A 16,424-nucleotide genomic window follows, 5' to 3' on the forward strand; every position below is an offset into this window, starting at 1 on the left:
TGTCTTCAGTCTCCAGTCACCGGTTGCTGTCCCTATATCCCATTCCACTATACTCTGTGATATGCCCTGTGTCCCCTCTCCTGGGAGATTTTAATAAGAAATGGGAATGCAGAAAATGTTGTAATGGTGGGATGACGGGCAGCTAATGTTGTTGAATTGGAAAATGTTTATATGCCAAGCGTAGCCATGGACACTGGGAAGAGGTATGTGCCTATGACACAAAACACTGTCTTCAAGGTGCTAATGGTAAATTAGGAAGTTGTAGCATGATCTCATCCTTTGAAAATGAAAAAAATGAATTATTCTTTGAAGAATGGGCTTTCAAGCAAATGTGTTGCTTGAAATCACTGTGGTACCTGGAATTAGAGTCTGAATAAGGGACAGAGTTTGTAATGAGTGTTTTAGATCACAGAGAAACAAACCTAAGCAAGCAAAAGGCAATGCTTACCGCTCAGAATGTAAAATGAATTATACAGTTATGAAGTTCTTATATAACCTGTTGAGATAACTTTAAACATCCTATTCCTATTATATTTTATAAAATTACTTAGTATAAATAATTTGTTAACATGAACTCTCCTTTTGTGAGATTCTTTTTTTTTTAAGATTTTATTTATTTATTTGACAGAGAGAGATCATAAGTAGGCAGAGAGACAGGCAGAGAGAGAGAGGAGGAAGCAGGCTGCTTGCCAAGCAGAGAGTCCGATGTGGGGCTCGATCCCAGGATCCTGAGATCATGACCCGAGCCGAAGGCAGCGGCTTAACCCACTGAGCCACCCAGGTGCCCCCTTTTGTGAGATTCTTGAGGACGGTGACATCATATCTTTTTCTCTGTATTCCAAGTGCGTAGTTCAGTGCCCCCCCAGTAATAGATTTTTTTTAGTACATAAAATAATTACCGAACACATGAAAGAAGGAATACTATAGGTCTATGTTTCGTAGACCTCTTTTTCTTTAACACATCCTGTTGTTATTGCTGAAGGTTCTAGTGTTACAAATGCACCTGTCAACCTGAGCTTGAATCTGAATCCAAAAACCTCCTTCTTACTGAGCAGGCAATGCCAGAGAATATGTGGGCTTGAGGGTTTTAAAGGTTACCGATAATGTAGTGTGCAGTCAGCTGCTTTTGGTCAAAATGAAGATGAGCTAAGAGATAAAAGACTACAGTAAAATGAATGTTAACACTGTATAGTTTTTAATTAAAAACATCTTACAGATAATGGAGTTCACGATTTCAGGCCCACTCCCCAAACTGTACTCCGCAGATTAGGAGCTGTGGGATATTTTGAAGGAAGGTAGGAACATTCCTAAAATCAGAAAGGTGAGCATGAGATATGCATTTAGTGATGGCTTTCAGGAGAAACAGAGTTAGTGTGTGCATGAAGAGTGCTCTGTGTTGGAGGGAGCCATGGGCTGTACAGAGGATTTGCTAACTCACCAAAGAGGCATCCATGAGAAATTCTTCATAAAAAAGCTGGCTAACACAAAACCACCACCACCACCACAACCCCCCCAACCTGCTTAAAAAAAAAAAAGAAAAAGAAAAAAAAAATTCTAAAGAAAGAACTCAAAAAGTGATAAAGTAAAAGCCAACTAGCAATTTCTAAAATATATTTATCCCTATTTTTTAATTTGGTGGTTATCTAAATGACTGTGAATCATATATTCGCTTTTACTTTTCCTTGTTCAAAAATCCTTTATCCAGAATTGCATGTGCCTGTTGTGGAGTAAGGCAATGAAATTAGCCATCTTAGAAAATCTTTGTTAGAAGAAAGAAAAATGTCCTGAGTGTCATTTAACTTTGTGGTTTCCCAGATGTGTTTTTATACTCCATTTTGAGTAGTATGGTGTACTCTTTGCCTCACTTTTTAAATATATCCTACAGTAGAGTAATGCTGTATTCCCTTTAACCAGCTTATTTCCGTGAATTAAGTGCAGTGTCTTAAACAGTAACACAGTTGAGATTTCTTGCAAACAGTAGGCAGTGCCTAAATATATTCAGCCAGGGTTAAAACAGAGTAGGTAAATACAAAGATCAAATGAAATGTCATATTGTTGAAAAACTGATTTGGTGCTTAATATTTATTTATATTTTTATTTTTTTATTTTTAAGATATTTTTTATTTATTTGACAGAGAGAGAGAGGTCACAAGTAGGCAGAGAGGCAGAAAGAGTGGAGGAAGCAGGCTCCCTGCTGAGCAGAGAGCCCAACATGGGACTGGATCCCAGGACCCTGGGATCGTGACCTGAGCCAAAGGCAGAGGCTTTAACCCACTGAGCTACCCAGGTGCTCCTAGTTAGATTTTTAAAAAAATTCTTTCCTATTGTCCTGAGGCATCACTGAGCAATTAAAGCATTGCTATCTGAGTTGAGCCGCCTTGGATATTGTACAGTTTATGAAATCGGAATAGTTTGGCACAGTAGGATTCTGATTTGCAAAGAAACAATCTGAAAGCTCATCTTCTTCAGCAGGGAGACACAGGTTTATTTATTTCAGTGTATTAGGTGAGACAGGCTGTTTTTTTATGTCAAGCGGTTGCCTGTTGGAAGATTGGAAAATCCTGAGGACGAAGCTCTCGACAACAGGCTGTCCTCTTGCTCTGATCGCCAGCAGTGGAGGCGGTAAATGAGAAAATCCATGAGCCTCATCTTGATTTATTAAGGCTCCATTTGAAATCCAAATCAGAATTGGAAACTCTCTCCGCAGCCTCAGCCCACTATTTCTGAATTAAAATAACTTTTTAGTGGTTTTATTTTGAATACTGTCATCTCAATCAAGAACCAAACCTTAGCGAACATTTGCAAAACAGTGCAACTTACTGCAAAATGTTACTAAAGCACATAAAATTTTTTATCCTTGTCACTTAACTAAATGAAGTATCTGTTTCTGCAAAAGAATAGCATGCAATTAAACTTTCTTTTGGTGTGTCTTTAGATCTCTGGTTTTTTAAAATTTAATTCCCAGATGTCTTAATAGAAGAAAGTAAAATCATGAAACAAAGGGGTGCACTGAGTGTGGTTTTTTAATACCGAGCACAGATCAGTTAATGAGGTATAGCACTTTATCATCTTATACTGTATTGACTGGCTGATACTTAGATAACCCACTGATTTCTCTTCGGTGTTGATATAATTTAAACCTAGAAATTGATTGAAAAAGAATTTTTCTTTCTGTGAGTTTAGGAATAGTTTGGAGCCAGTTTTCAATTTTTAAGCAAATAAGTATCTTTTTCATGTAGAAGAGGGATCTGAAACTCTTCCTCTAAAGGGCTAGATGCAAACATTGTAGACTTTATGGCTAAGTACTGAGTACTGCCACAGTGTTCAGCTCTGCCATTGTGGCCTGAGAGATCCATGGACAGTACCTACTAAATACTTGGTGGCTGGGTTCCCAAAAAGATGTTATTTACAAAAACAGGTGACTGGCTGGATTTTGTCTGGGGACCATGATTTGCCAACCCCTAACCTCTGGAGCATTGTGTTTAGAGGTATTTAGGAGAGACAGTTATAAAAGACAAGCTATAGAGAACCGTTATGTTGTGCTTGCCCAAATTTTGTTTAGAGATGTTTTATTAAGAAACCATTAAAAAAAGGAAGCAGACAGGCAGTAGGTATATCAGGGCACCTCCATGTCGTGTGCATGAATACACAGATGGCAGTGTATCTGCTCGACCGGTGAGAGTTTCATTCTTCCAGATAGCTCCTTCAAAATATTTCCATGATTGTTCAGAAGTAGGGACATATTTTGTTGAATCAGCTCTGGCTGTCACGTACCAGGACTTCTGCTGGAAAAGTTGAAGTACGTGTTCGCTTTTATGGGGGACGCAGTTTCACTGTGCAGAGAGCCCCACAGTGGTATGTGCACGAGCTGCTCGTGCTGCGGCACACGGTGGAGGCAGGAATCCATGTCACCGTCCTGGGCAAGACGCCCGCTGCGGCTTATTGCTGCGTCTTGCTCTTACTCTTTCTGCTCTTCGCGCGGCCTGCACACAGGTGAGCACGAAAAAGTATTCTAGGACCCTAAAGGGAGAATTTCCTCCTCCTTGTGTGTTTAATCAGGTGCACAGATTATCTGTTGCTTAGATGCTTAACACTCTCACCTGTACAGCTTTTCCACTTAGACACACATGCTTACATGCAAGTTTATACACCGCACGGTGTCTCCCTCCAGGGAGCGTCCATGGTACCCGCGTGGTCAGCGTGTGCTCAGAAGTAGGCCTTGCGTTGAGTCTGGTTCAACAGTCCAGACAGCATTACTATCTTCTCTTGCTTTCTGGCCTTGATTTGGGGCCACTTACTCCACAGGCAAATATTTATGTCTGTATAAATTATAGAATTTATATTATACCCCGAAGGCCTCGGTCCCAGCCACATTCCTGCACAGGAGAGCTTCATAGGCCCCTTTGCTAACTGGTGTAAGTGAATATTTACAAAAGGTTGGGGTGGGAAACACAAGCGTCCAGTACTCCAAGGCAAGTGTGTCTCGGAGCAGCTGCTGGACGGTTACTTAGCAGAAGAGATAGAGCCCTGGAGCAACTAGAACCCACATGGTAACAGAAAAAATCTTTTCTGTGTTCTTGCTTTAGCAGTGTCTGAACTCAGTATCTAGTTCAGCATAAATCTATCATGTGCCAAATAGTGGGAATTAGATCTTATGGGGGCTTCCAGGTAATTCAGAAATAAAGAAGAAAAACAAAACATGATAGCTGAAGAAAATATATATATATATATATATATATATATATATATATATATATATATGTATACACACACGTGAAGAATATATATGTGTGTGTGTGTGTGTGTAATTACCCTATGGAGCATAGGCACCCTGAAGGAAGTGTAGCACTTAGTGGAATGTATGTGAAAGGGCCACAGTATGCGGACAGCGCCCATGTTTGCAGAAGGCCACTGCTTGGGTAAACAGCAGTGTTTGAGCACGAGTTAATGTTTACTGGCCATGTATTGTGGTGTCACATCCTTGCTAAATGTTTGTGTCCTGCATCTCGTTTAATCTTTATTACAAACCTATGTGTAACAAATTATTTAATAACTTAAAAGTAATTATGATTAATGCAGAAACAACTTAATAATATTAGCTACCATCAGCTGAACGGCTACTCTGTGGCAGTTTTCATTTGCAAAAACCACGTTTAGAGTCTTTCGAATTTAGCATTATCATTCTTGTTCTAGAGATAAAGAAATTGAATATCAAAAGAGTACCAAGGGGCTGCTGGGTGGCTCAGTCATTAAGCATCTGCCTTTGGCTCAGGTCATGATCTCAGGGTCCTGGGATTGAGCCCCACATTGGTTTCCCTGCTCAATGGGAAGCCTGCTTCTCCCTCTCCCACTTCCCTTGCTTGCATTCCCTCTCTGGCTGTCTCTCTCTGTCAAATAAATAAATAAATAAAATCTTAAAAAACAAACCAAAAAAAAAAAGAGTACCCAAGTAGTGAAAGGCAGAGCCAAAACTGAAACACAGGTATATTTCATTATACCTCTCACTCCTTCATCATCTCTTAGGCCTGGAAATTGTAGGCTAGCCTATGACACTACAGGGGCTCTCACAGAATGTTGTTTGATGAATAAAAGACTCTGACATAATCATTATATATAAAAAACTGTCCAGTATTTGCCACTAACTACATGTGACTCTTTTAAAGGCTCTTTTCACCCTGCAACATTACAGTGACTGTTAGTGCAGACTGGAAACCATTAAAACTTTGGGAGATCCTTTAACAAGTATTATGTCAGGCCTGTACTCTTGTCATGGAGGCACTTCATGTAGAGGTGAAGTTAAGAATACATTGGAAAATACATGGGGTTTAAGACATATTACTCTAGTATAAACTTCAAATTAGACGTATGAATTTTTTGCAACTGAAGGGGAGCAGGAGATAAGTGATGATAAGTGATGAAAGGTGAAATATCACCCATTCTACTTACCTTGCATTTTTCTCGGCTACATCTGGCTGTCTTCCATGTCTCCAGTGTTTGAGAGCAAGAATAGCACCTTCTCAGTGTTTCCTTACCAGCGGGCAGTGCGGGTATTGGACATTTCCTTTGTCACTGAAAGTGACACTGAAAGTGCTCTTGGCTGGTGCTGGTCTGCAGTATAATATAACTTCTCCTTGGCATTTATGTTTAGTCAGGAGATACTAAGTGCAATATGAAGACACTATAGAAATGCCTTAAGTGTAATTTAGAAAAACTAGAATACTCTTTTGAGGTGCCAGAGCACACATTAGGAATCCTAAGTCTTCCTGGTTAGATTGTCCACGTTTTTTTTTTAGAGAACAAAAGGATTAAGAAATAGAAGTTCAAAAATATTATTGGAAGGGGAGGTGAACCATGAGAGACTATGGACTCTGAAAAACAACCTGAGGGTTTTGAAGGAGCGGGGGTGGGAGGTTTGGGGAACCAGGTGGTGGGTATTAGGGAGGGCAGTATTGCATGGAGCACTGGGTGTGGTGCAAAAAACAATGAATACTGTTAAGCTGAAAAGAAATAAACAAACAGACAAACAAAAAAACATTTTCAACAACCAATCAATTAAAAAAAGAATATATGGTAACTAGCAGAAAAATAAAAATAATATTTTAACCAAAAGAATTGGAGAAGGATGTGGGGACTATATAGAAGACGCTAAAGTGAATTCCTTACTTTGTATGGTACCATGTCAAATACCAAATTTCTAATAGGAATGAGTTAGGAAATACATATATAATTTTGTAGGTGGTATGATAGAATCAGCAGAAAATCTGAAAACAGAAACCCTTAAAATACAATTTAAAATATGGTTCCAGTCAGAGGGGGAGATGAACCATGAGAGACTGTGGACTCTGAGAAACAAACTGAGGGTTTTGGAGGGAAGGAGTGTGGGGGGTTGGGTGAGCCTGGTAGTGGGTATTATGGAGGGCATGGAGCCCTGGGTGTGGTGCATAAATAATGAATTTTGGAACACTGAAAAGATTAATAAAATAAAAATGGAAAAAATATGGTGCCAACTTCATTGGAGATTTCTTTGTCCAAATGATGAATTAACTTTTAAAAATACACAAAGGCGGGGCACCTGGCAGGCTTAAGCCATGGAGCATGTGACTCCTGATCTCGGAGTTGTGAGTTGAGCCCCATGTTGGGTGTAGAGATTACTTAAAAATAAAATCTTAAAATAATACAAAGGCCAGGGAAGAGGGAACCGTTGTTTATGACTCAGTGTAAAATTTGCGTGAGGAATGAGTACAGGATAATAATTTAATTATGTATCTTTCTAGGGGTTACACACACACACACACACACACACACACACACACACACAAGGTTAGAAGGAAGGAAAGACTTTGAGATATCTTCAGTAACCATCCAGAATGAGTAGAAAAGAGGAGGAATACAAATGTAGGAGAATACTAACAGTTACAAGTCCAGGAGAGAGTAAAACAATATAATTAAAATGATTATATGTGACATGACTCTCAAACAGTGTTTACTGTCTTCGATGATGTGTTAGTCTATTTTGCCACATGTGAACAGTAGCACCGTGCATAAGAAAAACGGTGATAGAGACAGCTTTGAAAACAAAGCTGATAGTTGGGATCCCTGCCATGAATGAATAAGTTAGGTATTCCATTTTATTAGATATTTTAAAAATAAATGCATGTAAAAATGTTAAAAATAAATGCATGGAAGAACTGGGAGCTTATGTGGAATATTCTCGTGGATGCTGTATTTTATGTTTTTAGACCTTTTAATTTATTCCCGTATTTATTTTGGTGAGCAAGTGAAACCTGTAATGTCAGACTTTTCACTGCCTCTGGGCTGGCCAGAGTTTCAGATCTTCAGAAGCTCAAATGAGGGGTCCTGCCAAATTGTGTAGGTTGATGTAGAATAGAGATAAGTAAATAAAACTTCAGTTTAAAGATTTGTGTGGTACCACACACATTGGGCTTTTTTTTATATTTTTAAAGAGATTGAACACTGTGCAAAGAAATTGAATTTTTTGAAAAGATAAGATAGGAGTAAATATAGAAAGGGACTTAAAAGACTTCAAGCAGTGGAGCAAAAAGTCCATTCCTCTTGCAGTTTCTTCTATAGAATAATATCACAGACCAGGCAGTCTACTGTAGGTAGAAGCCTTTTTTAGTTCACCAGCTATTAATTCTGTTTTGCCCTTTCTGCTAAGGAATTTAGGATCTTCTTTGAAAATGTGAGAGAATTTGATTTAAAAAAAATTCAGTTGTCTTTGCAATATCAGAGCAGATCTCTTACAGGAGGAGCTCGTCGTTTCAGCACTCTGCTGGTCCAGTGATGGTGGTCCAATGTTCGATAAACAAAGGTCATGGCCAGTTGAGCTGACCTTCAGCTTAGTGGTGCTACTCTGCACACTGAGAAGCACAAACTGACAATCACCAGCCAAAGATGCTTTCAGATGAGACCAGGAAAGCTTGTCCCATTCCCAGTAATATGGTTTCCAAGTGCTGGAATGATCCCATCAGTTGATGTTTGGGTAGATGTCTTTTAACTCTCCATCTCCATAAACATACTCTTATACTTGTCTGTATTACAAAATACATGAGCATTTTGGAAATTCCCTGATAACCAGTTTTCTCATCTATAAAGTAATGCTGCTAGACTACATAGTCTTCATAGTTTTTCAATGTGAAAATCTAACTTTACCCTTGGGAACACACTTATAAAAGGAATTAAAAAGGGGGATTTTTCAGTTTGCTTTGTATAGAATAGCCATTATATAAATAATTCTCAATTTGATGTTTCATTAAATATATGCTAATTGAATGAGAATTAGGTGCTAATCTCTGAAGACCCAAAAATTAATAGAAAAGATTCAACCTTTCAAGTAGTTTTTGGTCTGTCTGGGAAAGTAGATAGGGAAAGATAAATTATACTAAAATATTACAGCAAGAGTATGAATAAAAATTTGTCACAGTAAAAAAAAAAATGGAAGGATAACCTTCAGAAGTTTCAGAGTTTCATTAAAGTTGTGTTTTAGATATACCACCTGTAAAAGGTCTATAGATCTGTTGATTTCCTAAGTCCACATTAATGCCCAGCATTTCCAACCCCCATATTTTGCAAAAGTAAATTCAAAAGCCTGAGAAATTAAATGGCTTTTCCAAATGCATCCATTTTATTAGTTGGTAAAGACATGTAGGTCTCCCTGTCTTTTATTCTCCCAGCTCCCTTTCCTCCAGTGTACTTGGAATATCCAAAATTCCAATTCCTTCTCAACCCCAGTTTCCTCTCTACTTCTTTGGCCTCTTCTTGTACTATGTATTCTTGCCACACTGGCAGTCTTTGACTTACCAGGGTTATTGCCTCCTTTATAATTAAGTTTTTCTCTTCTTGGAATACTCCCCTCCCAGATATTTGTATGGCTGGCTCCTTTTCACCATTTAAATATTATTTTATGTCTTTTTTTTTTTTTTTCAGCATAACAGTATTCATTATTTTTGCACCACACCCAGTGCTCCATGCAATCCGTGCCCTCTATAATACCCACCACCTGGTGCCCCCAACCTCCCACCCCCCACCCCTTCAAAATTCTCAGATCGTTTTTCAGAGTCCATAGTCTCTCATGGTTCACCTCCCCTTCCAATTTCCCTCAACTCCCTTCTCCTCTCCATCTCCCCTTGTCCTCCATGCTATTTGTTATGCTCCACAAATAAGTGAAACCATATGATAATTGACTCTCTCTGCTTGATTTATTTCACTCAGCATAATCTCTTCCAGTCCCATCCATGTTGCTACAAAACTTGGGGATTCATCCTTTCTTTCTTTCTTTTTTTTTTTTTTTTTACAGCTTTATAAACATATATTTTTATCCCCAGGGGTACAGGTCTGCGAATCGCCAGGTTTACACACTTCACAACACTCACCCTAGCACATACCCTCCCCGATATCCATAACCCCACCCCCTCTCACAACCCCCTCCCCCCATCAACCCTCAGTTTGTTTTGTGAGATTAAGAGTCACTTATGGTTTGTCTCCCTCCCAATCCCATCTTGTTTCATTTACTCTTCTCCTACCCCCTTAACCCCCCATGTTGCATCTCCTCTCCCTCATATCAGGGAGATCATATGATAGTTGTCTTTCTCCGATTGACTTATTTCGCTAAGCATGATACCCTCTAGTTCCATCCACGTCGTCGCAAATGGCAAGATTTCATTTCTTTTGATGGCTGCATAGTATTCCATTGTGTATATATACCACATCTTCTTTATCCATTCGTCTGTAGATGGACATCTAGGTTCTTTCCGTAGTTTGGCTATTGTAGACATTGCTGCTATAAACATTCGGGTGCACGTGCCCCTTCGGATCACTACGTTTGTATCTTTAGGGTAAATACCCAGTCGTGCAATTGCTGGGTCAGAAGGTAGTTCTATTTTTAACATTTTGAGGAACCTCCATGCTGTTTTCCAGAGTGGTTGCACCAGCTTGCATTCCCACCAACAGTGTAGGAGGGTTCCCCTTTCTCCGCATCCTCGCCAGCATCTGTCATTTCCTGACTTGTTAATTTTAGCCATTCTGACTGGTGTGAGGTGATATCTCATGGTGGTTTTGATTTGTATTTCCCTGATGCCGAGTGATATGGAGCACTTTTTCATGTGTCTGTTGGCCATCTGGATGTCTTCTTTGCAGAAATGTCTGTTCATGTCCTCTGCCCATTTCTTGATTGGATTATTTGTTCTTTGGGTGTTGAGTTTGCTAAGTTCTTTATAGATTTTGGACACTAGCCCTTTATCTGATATGTCATTTGCAAATATCTTCTCCCATTCTGTCAGTTGTCTTTTGGTTTTGTTCACTGTTTCCTTTGCTGTGCAAAAGCTTTTGATCTTGATAAAATCCCAAAAGTTCATTTTTGCCCTTGCTTCCCTTGCCTTTGGGGATGTTCCTAGGAAGATGTTGCTGCGGCTGAGGTCGAAGAGGTTGCTGCCTGTGTTCTCCTCGAGGATTTTGATGGATTCCTTTCTCACATTGAGATCCTTCATCCATTTTGAATCTATTTTCGTGTGTGGTGTAAGGAAATGATCCAATTTCATTTTTCTGCATGTGGCTGTCCAATTTTCCCAACACCATTTATTGAAGAGGCTGTCTTTTTTCCATCGGACATTCTTTCCTGCTTTGTCGAAGATGAGTTGACCATAGAGTTGAGGGTCCATTTCTGGGCTCTCTATTCTGTTCCATTAAATATTATTTTATGACTTAGAGATTGTTTTACTGTTTTTCAAACTTACCCTTGCCCCATAATTATATTTTATTCCATGAATTCCCATGATTGCATTTACAGTTTTTTTTTTTTTTTTAAAGATTTTTTATTTATTTATTTGACAGAGAGATCACAAGTAGGCAGAGAGGCAGGCAGAGAGAGAGGAGGAAGCAGGCTCCCTGCCGAGCAGAGAGCCCGATGCGGGGCTCGATCCCAGGACTCTGAGATCATGACCTGAGCCGAAGGCAGCGGCTTAACCCACTGAGCCACCCAGGCGCCCCGCATTTACAGTTTTTATAGACTTTGTTTAAATTATTTTATATTTTTATCTTCTGTCTGTTCCTTAAAATAAGCTCCATGAAAGCAAACTTATTGACTCTCCTCTTCACCCCTGTATCTCCAGCACTTTGAGCAGTGTTAACTCCTGATAAGTTCTTAATAATCATTTTTTGAAGGGATAAAGAATTCTGGTTCCCATCAGTTATGCATAGGATAAATAAAGTATAATCTACTGTGTATCATGATTGAAGACACCAAGAAAGATGACCATGTTAGCTGAAATCTTTGTATTACTGCCTCCTTACAGAAAGACTTTAGAAGAGAATGGTGACATTTAAGTCACATTAGGAAGGTGTAATATTTTCATGTTTCCTCTGTGTTTCTAGATAGTTTAACCTAAGTCATAAAAAGCCACCTTCCTCCAAGTGAGGGTCCTAGTCAGTACAGTAAGCCTTTTTCCAGAAGTTTGAAGTGATTGATTTTGCTCTGGGAAGGAAAAGGGCTTAAGAGCATTTTGGGAAATATGAACTTTGGAACAGAAGAGGAGTGGGCCAAGGGGGATGAAAGGAAGCCAGGAAAACCCAAGGGAAACCTGGGAGCAGAGAATGTGGGGGATGGTGGTGTTGGTTGTGTAGTGTGGTCCTAATCAAGAAAGAAAAGGCAGAGTTAAAAGGAATTTCAAAAGGAAGCAAGTGGGGCACCTGGGTGGCTCAGTGGGTTAAAGCCGCTGCCTTCGGCTCGGGTCATGACTCCCAGAGTTCTGGGATCGAGCCCCATATCGGGCTCTTTGCTGGACAAGGAGCCTGCTTCCTTCTGTCTCTCTGCCTACTTGTGATCTCTGTCTGTCAAATAAATAAAATCTTTAAAAAAAAAAAAAGGAAGCAAGTGATGGATACTCTTCATTCTGTGGAAGAGTTAATAGGGATAAGGACTGAGCATATCTTCCTTATTTAGCAATAAAAATAGAGTTGGCAACTATTTTTTGTTAGAATAATGCATTCTGCTCTAACAAATCCGTGAATGGCGATGGTTTTCACAAGTTTGTTTCTCAATCACGGGACAGTCCTGGTTGGAGGGTAGCTTTCCTTATGGTGATTTAGGGTCCAGATTCCTTCCTTCTTTTGGTCTTTTCCTGCCGTAGAGTCCAGGGTCCTCTGCATTCAGTCAGTGAGTTTGGAAAAAGAGAGAAGGCGTTTTAAGCTCCTAAAGTTAGAAATCATATTTGTCACTCTGCTCACATTCTCTTGGCAGAGAATACAAGGTTCAGTGTCTATGCAAGGGAGCCAGGAAGTGTCGTCCATGAATGTACAGTTGTATGGAAAGGGAAACACCAATAATGATGGGCAGAGACCAGTCTTTCTGGATGGTGGAGAAGTCTGCAGTGAGGTCATTTTCATTTTATGAATATTCACTGATCATTTGGAAATGCAAGTCTACGTAATAGACTATACCTATTCTCACAAAGTTGTAATTTACCAGAAGAGATAAGACATACACAAATTATTGGAATTCAGAGCTATTTCTGATTTATTCATATGAATTTTGTGATAGAAAAAAGATGAAAATGGTAGAAAATGAGTATATGGCTAAACTAATAAAAATGTAGACTCTTTTCATTGATGTATCTTATCTACCCATTTTCAGATGAGAAGCACTCATGTAAATCCTCCCCATTTCCAGATCAAAGGCAATTGCACACTGGATTCAGCCACTTGTATATGAATGTATGTTGGTGTGAAATCTAGCCCATTAAAAATCTAATGTGGCTTATATAACTAAAATCCTGTATTCCTCATTTATATTGTTTACTACTTTTTTAAAATCTAAAAGGATGTTTAAGTTTTTTTATTGGATAAATTGTGTTTTGGCTTAGAGCACTCTAGAATATAATTTTTTTTCAGAAGAGATTGGAGGTGGAGGAAGTGCAAGGAAATAGTTATGTTTTCATAAGTTATTAAGAATTTTTTGGAGAGACTATGTCTGAAAAAGGTTTAAACCAAAACTGTGAGACTGTACTGTTTCTACTTTGGCTGAAGTAAATGAACGTGGTATAATCAAGAGCTGGCAAATTTTTTTTTTTGAAAAGGACAGACAGTTAATATTTTAGGATTTTCAGGATACATTTGATCTCTGTTATAACTACTTGTTTCTGTCATCATAGCATGAAAGGAGATGTAGGCATTATATAAACTAGTAAGCATGAATGTGTTCCAGTAAATCTTTATTGATGAACACTGGAATTTGAGTTTCATTTAATTTTCATCTGTCATATAATATCATTTTTTTCATTCTTCCCACCGTTTAAAAATGCAAAATTCATTCTTTGCTCATGAGCCATCCGGAAATAGGTGATGGGCTGAATATGGCCCATGGCTTTTTTGTTTACTCACTCCTGGTGTAGAGAGAGAAAAAATGAAAACACAATTTAGAGCTACTTTAGATCAGTTTTATTTTAAAAATGCGTGGACTGTAACACATTATTATATTCTATATATTCGTTTTTGACAGAATTTAACAAAATATATGCTTCAAGTATATGAAATGTGAGATGGTATTATATGCTCTCAAATTTTAACATAGATACTAACCCCTCCCCCAACTTTTTTAGATATTAACACTAACAAAGCTATAAGAAATTATCCTAGGTCAGTTCAGAGGGGGAGAATTTTTCTATCCTACCCATGTTTAGCACTCTTTGAAGGCCTTAATGCTCAATTAGTCAATTAGTAGCTGCCAGATGGAGAAGGCCATTTCTTCATGTGCCTGTGTATTGGTATGTGTGTGAGCTTGGGAAGGAGAGATGGTGTTGTATGTCAGACCTCTCTGTGTCCCTTTTAGATGCCACTAGCTCAATCACTGTGAGCAATGGACCATAAGATACTTATGTATCTTCTGCTTGGCTTCATGCTTGATGCTTCTGATCAGACACAGCATTTCATTTCCAATATCACAAATGACAGAGTAAAATGCAGAATGTGTTGCTGTAAATGTCAAAAGGTCCAGAGAAGAAAAGACAGCTCTACCTCTGTGTTTGGATTAACAACAATTGAAAATAAATGCCCATTTCCAATTCTTTGGTCTTGTTTAAGTTTTATATGTTTGATATGTATCTGTTTGTTATTACCTACACATATCTCGGGGTTTTTGACGAGGTTGCAAAAAGAAAAAAAATAGGGATAAAGAAAATTATGTTGCTAATGGTTTAATCTCATTTTATTGTTAAATCTTGATAATTAAAATGCACTGCTACCATCATGCACATTGATAGTTTTATTTGATAATTACCCACTTGAAATAATAGACTGATAAGTCATCATAATAGAGGACCTCCAGCCATCTATTTCCACCTGCTAGTCTGCAATTATTAATAATAGATATTATACAAATACTCATAACCACTTCAGAGAAAAATTTTCTTAAAAAGGGCTTTAATTTTTTTTTTTCTGTTGAAAGATCATATTGAATTGAGGTGGGAGTCCGAAGGAAATGATACATTCAGTTTTTGCTTATGATTAAACTCAAAGTTGTATTTACCTTCTGACGTGTAGGGGAGTGCCACTGTATTTCCCCCAATCCTGTGCCCAGGAAATTCAGCATATTCTGCAATCTGTGTTTGAGAGAAAGTACAAAATACACAGACAGAATGCAAAACAAATGCAATTATTAACACAAAGCGAGACTTTTTTTTTTTTTTAAAGATTTTATTTATTTATTTGACAGAGAGATCACAAGTAGGCAGAGAGGAGGAAGCAGGCTCCCCGCTGAGCAGAAAGCCCGATGTGGGGCTCGAACCCAGGACCTGGGATCATGACCTGAGCCGAAGGCAGCGGCTTAACCCACTGAGCCACCCAGGCGCCCCAAAGCAAGACTTTTTAATGCATTAATGGATGGATTCATGAATCCTCCCACCCTGTAAATACCCCACAAACTTTAAACTGTTCTGTATCATACTTGAATTTTCTTTTTTAAGAAAAAGCAGAGTATATGTGGGTTTACCATAATGGCAGAATAGCTTCAGTTGCTTTTTCTCCTTCAGTCGGTGGCAGACAGGCCCTCTGTTTTCTGCTCAGCCTGTTACAGCTGTTTTCATGGGAGCACTGATTGTGAAGAGCGCACTTTACAAGTTTGCTGCAGAACACGTGTTCTTACCTCGCCACACAGGCTGGGAAGGAAATATAATTACCTTCTATGAAGTGCAAGAACTGGTTAATGATTTAAAAATTAGTGAGGTAGAATATTTGTATCTGACGTTATAAATACCCTCGGTGAGTAGGGGCGGTGTGGATGCTATTCCCTTTCACAGTCGTTGTCTTTTACCAAATTACGTGAAGATTGATGAGCAGTTGGAAACCAGTACATGCAAATAGGCTGTTCTGTTCGTTGTGGGTTCTGTTTTTCTCCTTGGTTTTCCTGTCCGTTACTCTTTTCCATTTCTCAGCCTGCTTTTCCCTCCACTTCCTTACTTTTCCCCTTTTCTTTGATTCACTCTTCCCCTTCATTCTCACTCTGTCCCGTCTTCCCACTTCATGCTCTCTTTGCATGAAGAATGGCTTCTGATTTAGACATGGCTGTATGGAGGTGTCATCTTAGAATGCTAATGCATCCTGTTTTTGAAAAGATGGGATAATAATGGGAAGAAAGAGAGGCTGCTGTCCTCCATGGCCAGGATTTCTCATCTTTCCCAATGGCGTGGTTCGTTGAAAGAGCGCCACAATCTCATTAATTTTATTTTTATAAGATTTCTATCCCTAATATTTTTTCTCCATGAAAAGATCAAGTTTCTTTTGAATCCCTCTGGTTCTCCTATTTCCCCAATGTTTCCTGGCAGTGGAAGTCCTATAAATCAGTATTATATTCTGATAATTTTGCATGCCATCAGCTAAATCTGATGCTTTTGAAATGCAAGCGCAATTCTTTTTAA

At 38.8% G+C, this 16,424-nt stretch overlaps 1 protein-coding gene and 1 long non-coding RNA gene across 4 annotated transcripts in view; one reads left to right on the plus strand and one right to left on the minus strand.

The window, feature by feature from the left end:
- The window catches only part of CNTNAP2 (contactin associated protein 2), a 1,959,883-nt gene that overhangs the window by 743,889 nt on the left and 1,199,570 nt on the right, over window positions 1-16,424 (plus strand). The window lies entirely within an intron of this gene.
- Window positions 13,815-15,554, minus strand: LOC125080831 (uncharacterized). Its single transcript, XR_007121506.1, has 3 exons — window positions 15,500-15,554; window positions 15,038-15,110; window positions 13,815-13,895 (listed from the first exon to the last, which is right to left on the minus strand). It is a non-coding gene; the product is annotated as an uncharacterized LOC125080831 (long non-coding RNA).

Source organism: Lutra lutra, chromosome 11, assembly GCF_902655055.1.
Source record: "Lutra lutra chromosome 11, mLutLut1.2, whole genome shotgun sequence".
In the NCBI taxonomy this organism is placed as follows: Eukaryota; Metazoa; Chordata; class Mammalia; order Carnivora; family Mustelidae; genus Lutra; species Lutra lutra.